This window comes from Myotis yumanensis, unplaced genomic scaffold (assembly GCF_028538775.1).
Source record: "Myotis yumanensis isolate MYYU_CA2020_CCGP unplaced genomic scaffold, mMyoYum1.0.hap1 SCAF_3, whole genome shotgun sequence".
NCBI lineage: Eukaryota > Metazoa > Chordata > Mammalia > Chiroptera > Vespertilionidae > Myotis > Myotis yumanensis.
This window is the reverse complement of record NW_027223754.1, coordinates 128,839,664-128,845,663: the sequence shown is the minus strand read 5'-3', so window position 1 is coordinate 128,845,663 and position 6,000 is coordinate 128,839,664. Positions and strand designations below refer to the sequence as shown.

General features: G+C 36.5%; 1 protein-coding gene across 1 annotated transcript in view; it reads left to right on the top strand.

Annotated features, from left to right (window-relative positions):
- Positions 1-5,116: 5,116 nt before the first annotated feature.
- MGAT4C (MGAT4 family member C) overlaps positions 5,117-6,000 on the top strand; it is a 740,042-nt gene continuing 739,158 nt past the window's right edge. The window contains exon 1 of the mRNA XM_070407598.1: positions 5,117-5,382. The gene's annotated coding sequence lies outside the window, so the exon portion shown is untranslated. The remainder of the gene's footprint in view (positions 5,383-6,000) is intronic.

The window sequence follows — 6,000 nt, the reverse complement described above, 5'->3', positions numbered from 1 at the left end:
AGAGCTAAATAATAAATGTGGAGAATTGCAGTGGAATAATATTGACTATTTTATTTTATTGTTTAAAGTATTACAAAGAGTAGTACGTATGTCTCTCTTTTTTTTTCTATTGACCCTCCCTTGGCCTCCTCCACCCCCTGGAACATGCCCTCACCCCCCCACCCCCCGCAGTGTCTTGCTTCCATTGGTTATGCTTATACACATGCATACAAGTCCTTCGTTGATCTCTTACTTCCCCCCTACACCCCTCCCCAGCCTTCCCACTGCAGTTTGACTGTCTGTTCAATGCTTCTCTGCCTCTGTATCTATTTTTGTTCATCAGTTTATAATGTTCTTTATTATCCATAAATGAGTGAGATCATGTGGTATTTTTCTTTCCCTGACTGATTTATTTCACTTAGCATAATGCTCTCCAGTTCCATCCATGTTATTGCAAATAGTAAGAATTCCTTCTTTTTTTATTAGCAGTGTAGTATTCCATTGTGTAGATGTATCATAGTTTTCTAATCCAAATAGCTAAGATTTGGAAACAGCCTAAATTCCCATCAGCAGATGAGTGGAATATTGACTCTTTTATTATGAGTGGCACCATACAAGAGAAGAGGAAGCTAAGGCTCAAAAGCTCAGATTCCTCAATAGAGTAGTGTAGGTTACATATTATACAGGGTAAAATCACAAGGCATTGTGGGTCAGGGGTTCCGGGTCTTGCTGGGAGCTATTTGGAGGGAGGTGAGGTAAGGGTGATGAGTCTTTTCTTTAGGTCTTGAGGACAGCTCTAAGATGGTTTCCAGCTTCCCTCTGTTTGGTTTCATGAGAAAGAAGCCAGGGAGTCCTTCCACCTTACAGCTCAGGAACTGAAACATAATTTAGGTCAAGATGTTGTCATTAGCCTGCCAGAGGATGGGGCCGTGTGACCATTAGCCAGGTCTATGCTACTGTCTTTTCCTGCCTTGGGGATTTCTGATTATTGAGGGGAAAGGCTAGGTCTATACATATACACACACACACATAGAGAGAAATGATTTCTATAACTTAATCAAGGTCATAAGAACCCTGAATTTCATAATGTTAGTCACCTAATAATGACTTTTTAAAGATAAATAAGTTATTAAAATAAAAACAACTGTAACTGTTGAGCTTATTTTGTTATAAACTATGCCATGGTTTTGAACTGCTAGAGCTATAAAATCAAACTAAAAGAAAATGAATTATTAAAAATATATGGTGGCCAAAAGTAAATATCCTTTCTGGTTATTGCTATTAAAATACATTTTAAATGGTAAGAGTAATTTTGCTATACATTAGCTTCTTTAATATTTTAATTAAAATTATAAATTAGAGAAAGCATTTTACAATAAAGTCTACAAAAAACAAAATATATTAAAAGCCATTCGCTATATAGATCTATATTGGAACTATGCAATGCAAATCAAATGCAATCCCTTCCTACATGTTTTCATCATGTTAATTGAAGAGAATATGAAATGAGAAAAGTTAATAACAAAGTTTTAAGGGTTTTTTTTTTTCTTTTTAAGATAACAAGGGACTAGAAAGAAGGAGGATAGCACGAAGTTGGAGAACAAAAAGAAACTGGATAAATTTTAAAAAAACATAGAAAAATAAATGCTGAAAAAAAAAATAAGGATATAAACAGTAAAAGAGGAAAGTGGAAGGGTATAAATGAAACTATTAGGGAAAAAACAACAACAGATGATAAGAGGAGAACTAAGCCATACAACATGCATAATAAACTCAAAGACATTGATATACAGATATATGGAAAAATGAATAGCTAGAGTTAATTATTAAGGAACGGAGAGGGGGGGGAAACATAAAATGAGGACCTGAGAGAAGAGTGCAAAGGAAGAGAGGGATATTCCAAAAGGTACTATATATCTTACTTGAGAACTGACTTCATTGACATGGTCACCAAAACATCACATAAGAGATGAGGACAAAACTGGCTCTACGTGAGGGAATCAGGATGGTTTCAAAGAGAAAACAGTATTTAAAAGGAATATTCCATGATATAAAGGAATTCTCTAGTCACTTAGTTCTGGTGAAAAACTATAGGTAGAAGAGCAGCGTGTGCAGAGGATTTGGAGGCCAAATCCAATAATGTGACTGATTCCCCTTGTTTTCTTGACAATGCAGTCTGGTCAGGGTAGTGTCAGTTGAGAAGGCTATGCAGTCACATGTTGCAGTTGGAAGAGGTCAGAGAGGACATAGCAGTTGAACTGAGCACTGGACCCAGGCAATCAGAGGCTCTTCACACCCTCCGTGGTCCTTGGAATGTATGTTCTGCCCACCGTTCCCACAGCCAGTAATTTTCAAAGACACACCAGTGAGAATAATGTGTTGAGACAGTGTATATGGCTGCACCCCATACATGCTTCTATCTCAACTTTTAAGTTTCTGGCAGGTGGGTGTGCCAGAGACAAACCTAGTGTATAAGTTCCCTTGCTTATTAACACTGCCGCCTACAGTATGGGGTGGCCTGCCCCTTTCTTTAGTTCCTCTTTGCCCTCTGTGTATAGGGGGTAATTTCCGATTTCACCCGGAAACTCCTGAGTTTTAAAAAACCGATTACAGATCAATTTAAAGATGTCAGACATTATTCTCCAGGTAATGATGAGTAAATAATATTTTTCTAAGCAGGTGGGTGATAGGATTATGCACACTTTAGAAAGAGGACTGGCAGCTGTGTAACAGGGATTGATGGGGGAAATTACTTGAAACAGGGAGCTTAAATAAAAGATTCTTTCCATGATATTGACAAGAGATGATGAGGCTAGAAATAAGGCCATGAAAACTAGAAACAACAAAACACATTTAAATAAGGTAGATAAGTTGGCTACTACAAGGAAAGGGAAAATGCCTAAATAGTATGGCTACTAAATGTCTGCTTAGCTAACATGGTATGTGGTGATAGGTTTTACCTGACCAGCATGAGATGAAGAATGATCTTACTAAAATGCAAATTGGATCATTTCTTGTCCTCAATGATTCTCCATTTAAAGGTAAAGGTAAAGTCCAAATTCCTTTACATAGCACAAGTAACTAATCATTACTTTACAATCATCTCTTTGCATGCTCCCCACACCTCATTCTCTACTCCAGCCACACTGAACTATTTTTCCTTATCTAAATGTAATGTGCATATTTCCCTTGGGGCTTTTCCCCACTGCCTGGAAATATTCATTATCCATTTAACCAAGGCTTACTTGGCTTTTTCTTATAATGTTACATCCTACAAGAAGCAGTTCCTAAATACTCCAAGAATAGTTTAGGTATCACTCATATGTAATTGCGTATTCCCCTGAATTTATCACTGTAGTCTAGTGTTAGTAAAATTGGCAGTTTCTAAAACATCTGGGATTTTTAAAGAAAGTATGTATCTTGTTCATTACTGAAAGTACCTGTTAAATTAACTGGGATGCCCTGTGCAGATTTGTGCGATGCAGTTGGATAGTCAATCCATTGTCAGTTATTAGATATGTTAACTTTTATCCCTTTCCATTTGCTTTATGTATCTTCAGCACTGAACAACATGGTTATTTTAAATATGGCAATTGAGAATGATAAGTAGGCTCTTCCCGCCCCCCTTTTTCTTTCTTTCTCTTTCTCTCCAGGTCTTTGAAAATTGCTAGGTAAACTACAGTTCCCAACTGGGCTGCTGAAGTTACTGCTCTCCAGTTCCATTGTGGTTCTCCCCCAGCAATAGCTACAGTGTCGCCACTTCCCAAAGAGGAAGATGGGCTGGAGGCATTTGCTGTGAGGTTTCATTTTTGTCTCTCCTTTTTCTTCTCCCCTCACCTCTCCCGGTGAAGTGATCAGCTACAGCTACAGGGGTGGGTGGAGGAAAAACAGAAAATCTGATTTACTTTTTCGGATGGGTCCCAGGTGATTCTGTTGTCTTTGCTTTCCCCACAATGTGTGCAGCCCATTTTTGTCATGGTAACAACAGTTTGCACGTCAAATAATCAGACATAGAGCAGAATGTCACGTGGAGACTTATGCAAGGAAAAGCTTGTTTTATTTTTGTAGCCAGCATTTACATATATATATATATATATATATATATATATATATATATATATATTCCTGAGTTATTATCCTTTTAACTGTCCTTCCTGATAATGTAAAAATTGTTTCATGTAGAAAATCCAAGTGTGGTAGGGCTGAGGGGGCAGGTGTGAGGTGGAGGAGGTTAATAGGGGAGAGGGAAAGGGGGCACCTATAATATTTCCAACAATAAAGATAAATTTTAAAAAAAGAAATGGAAGTGAACATTTTGATAACCCTTTTATGTTTTGTGTTGCCAATAACCAAGTAGAGTGCAGTCTAAAGTAATTTTCTAATTTAGGGATAAGAACTCTTACATCACAATGCATCATTCAATTGAAATAAACAGAATTCAAAAAATGGCATATTGTCATTTGGAAAGGGAATACTTCATGAAGCTTGATTTTATTTGGAACATCTTATTTTCTTAAGAGGGTATTCAGAATAAATATTTACTTCTTTGCTTATGTATTAGGATTCCACATTCCCCTTGTTTATTTTTATATATAACTTCTGCATTCTAACTGACCTTTAAAAATGGTGCACCTCTATTTGGAACTTCATTACAATAAGTGATTGTCAATAAAATATTGTTACATTGAGGTATTGCAATAAAAAAAAACACTTTCTAAATATTGCAAAATGCAATAAAATGGCTTTAAGACCTAAAGTGGAGATTTTCTATATGTAAACGATTGTTAAAACTGCAGTGAGGGTTATGATTTAATATGTTAGGTGAAAACTTGAAATGTTTCTCATAGATAAAAGTAAATATATATATATATAAAATCATGATAGTATGGATTCTAGACTGTGGTTTGAAAGAAACCAATAGGGAAAATAAATTTCTTGCCAGTAGCCACTTTAAAAACTAGATTTAGCAGCAGTCACATTAGCTTAGATAATGGGAGAATTTTTCTTCATTGGAAATGCTCTCTGTCGCTTAGGAAGAACTTACTGAGGCAGCCTGCCATCTAGCTTTTTCACAGAAAAACAGGCTTACAGACTGCAGATGAGAGAGTCTGGAGCAGAGACAATTTTAACTTAGCCATTCCTAATTTATCTCAAGCATTTTCAATTCATCTTCACTGCTCTGTGCACACAGGAACACCAGATTGCCATCCCTGGGGAACAGACTGCAACCGGGGATCTAGAGAGCTGTCACATTCCAAGAAATATTTAAATTGTGCTGATTTTCTTCTGGTGAACTGAGCCCAGGGAATGAAACTCTTCAAGTCATAGCTTTGCGGGCAATAGATCAGAGGATATTGCCAGTTTCCTAATGGATGACTGTTATCGGGCAGGTTTTCTCTGAAGGTACGTAGTTATTTTCTCAATTCATTACCCTCTCCTATTTATCAGGTAATGATCTAATGAGCTGGGGGTCCAAACCAGTGAAAAAGAGGAAAATGTTAAGGAGCCGGTATTGCCTGAAGAATGACATTTTATTGTTGCATGTTTATAGGTGAATAATTTGATCCCTCTACTAAAGATGAGTAGGGTAGAGTTTGAATCGCCTTGTCAGCAAAATCAGACAAAACCAAAACAAAACCGTGCTGCAGGCTGCATTATCATAAGTTCGTATTAATTCTCTTGGGGATTTTCTTTTGTAGCTGCAATGTATAGTGAAGAGAAATGCATACTTTTGAAACTCGCTTTATCCTTTATCTTTTAAAAATATTTTTAATAATCATGATATTTTTCTCCAGATATTTTCAAATACAAACTGTGTCTCAAAGGCTGTTATTAATTGTAGTGTCACTGATGTTCATGATATATACATGTATGAATGATAAATGGATTTACTTTAATGAAACTCCAGTAGGAGTCTTGTTGAGAATTTTATGTCACTGTACTCTATTGGCTTTACAGGTTTTTAGTTTTGAGTGCAGGCCAATCTTATTCACATTCATCTAAGGATTTAGTTAAATACAC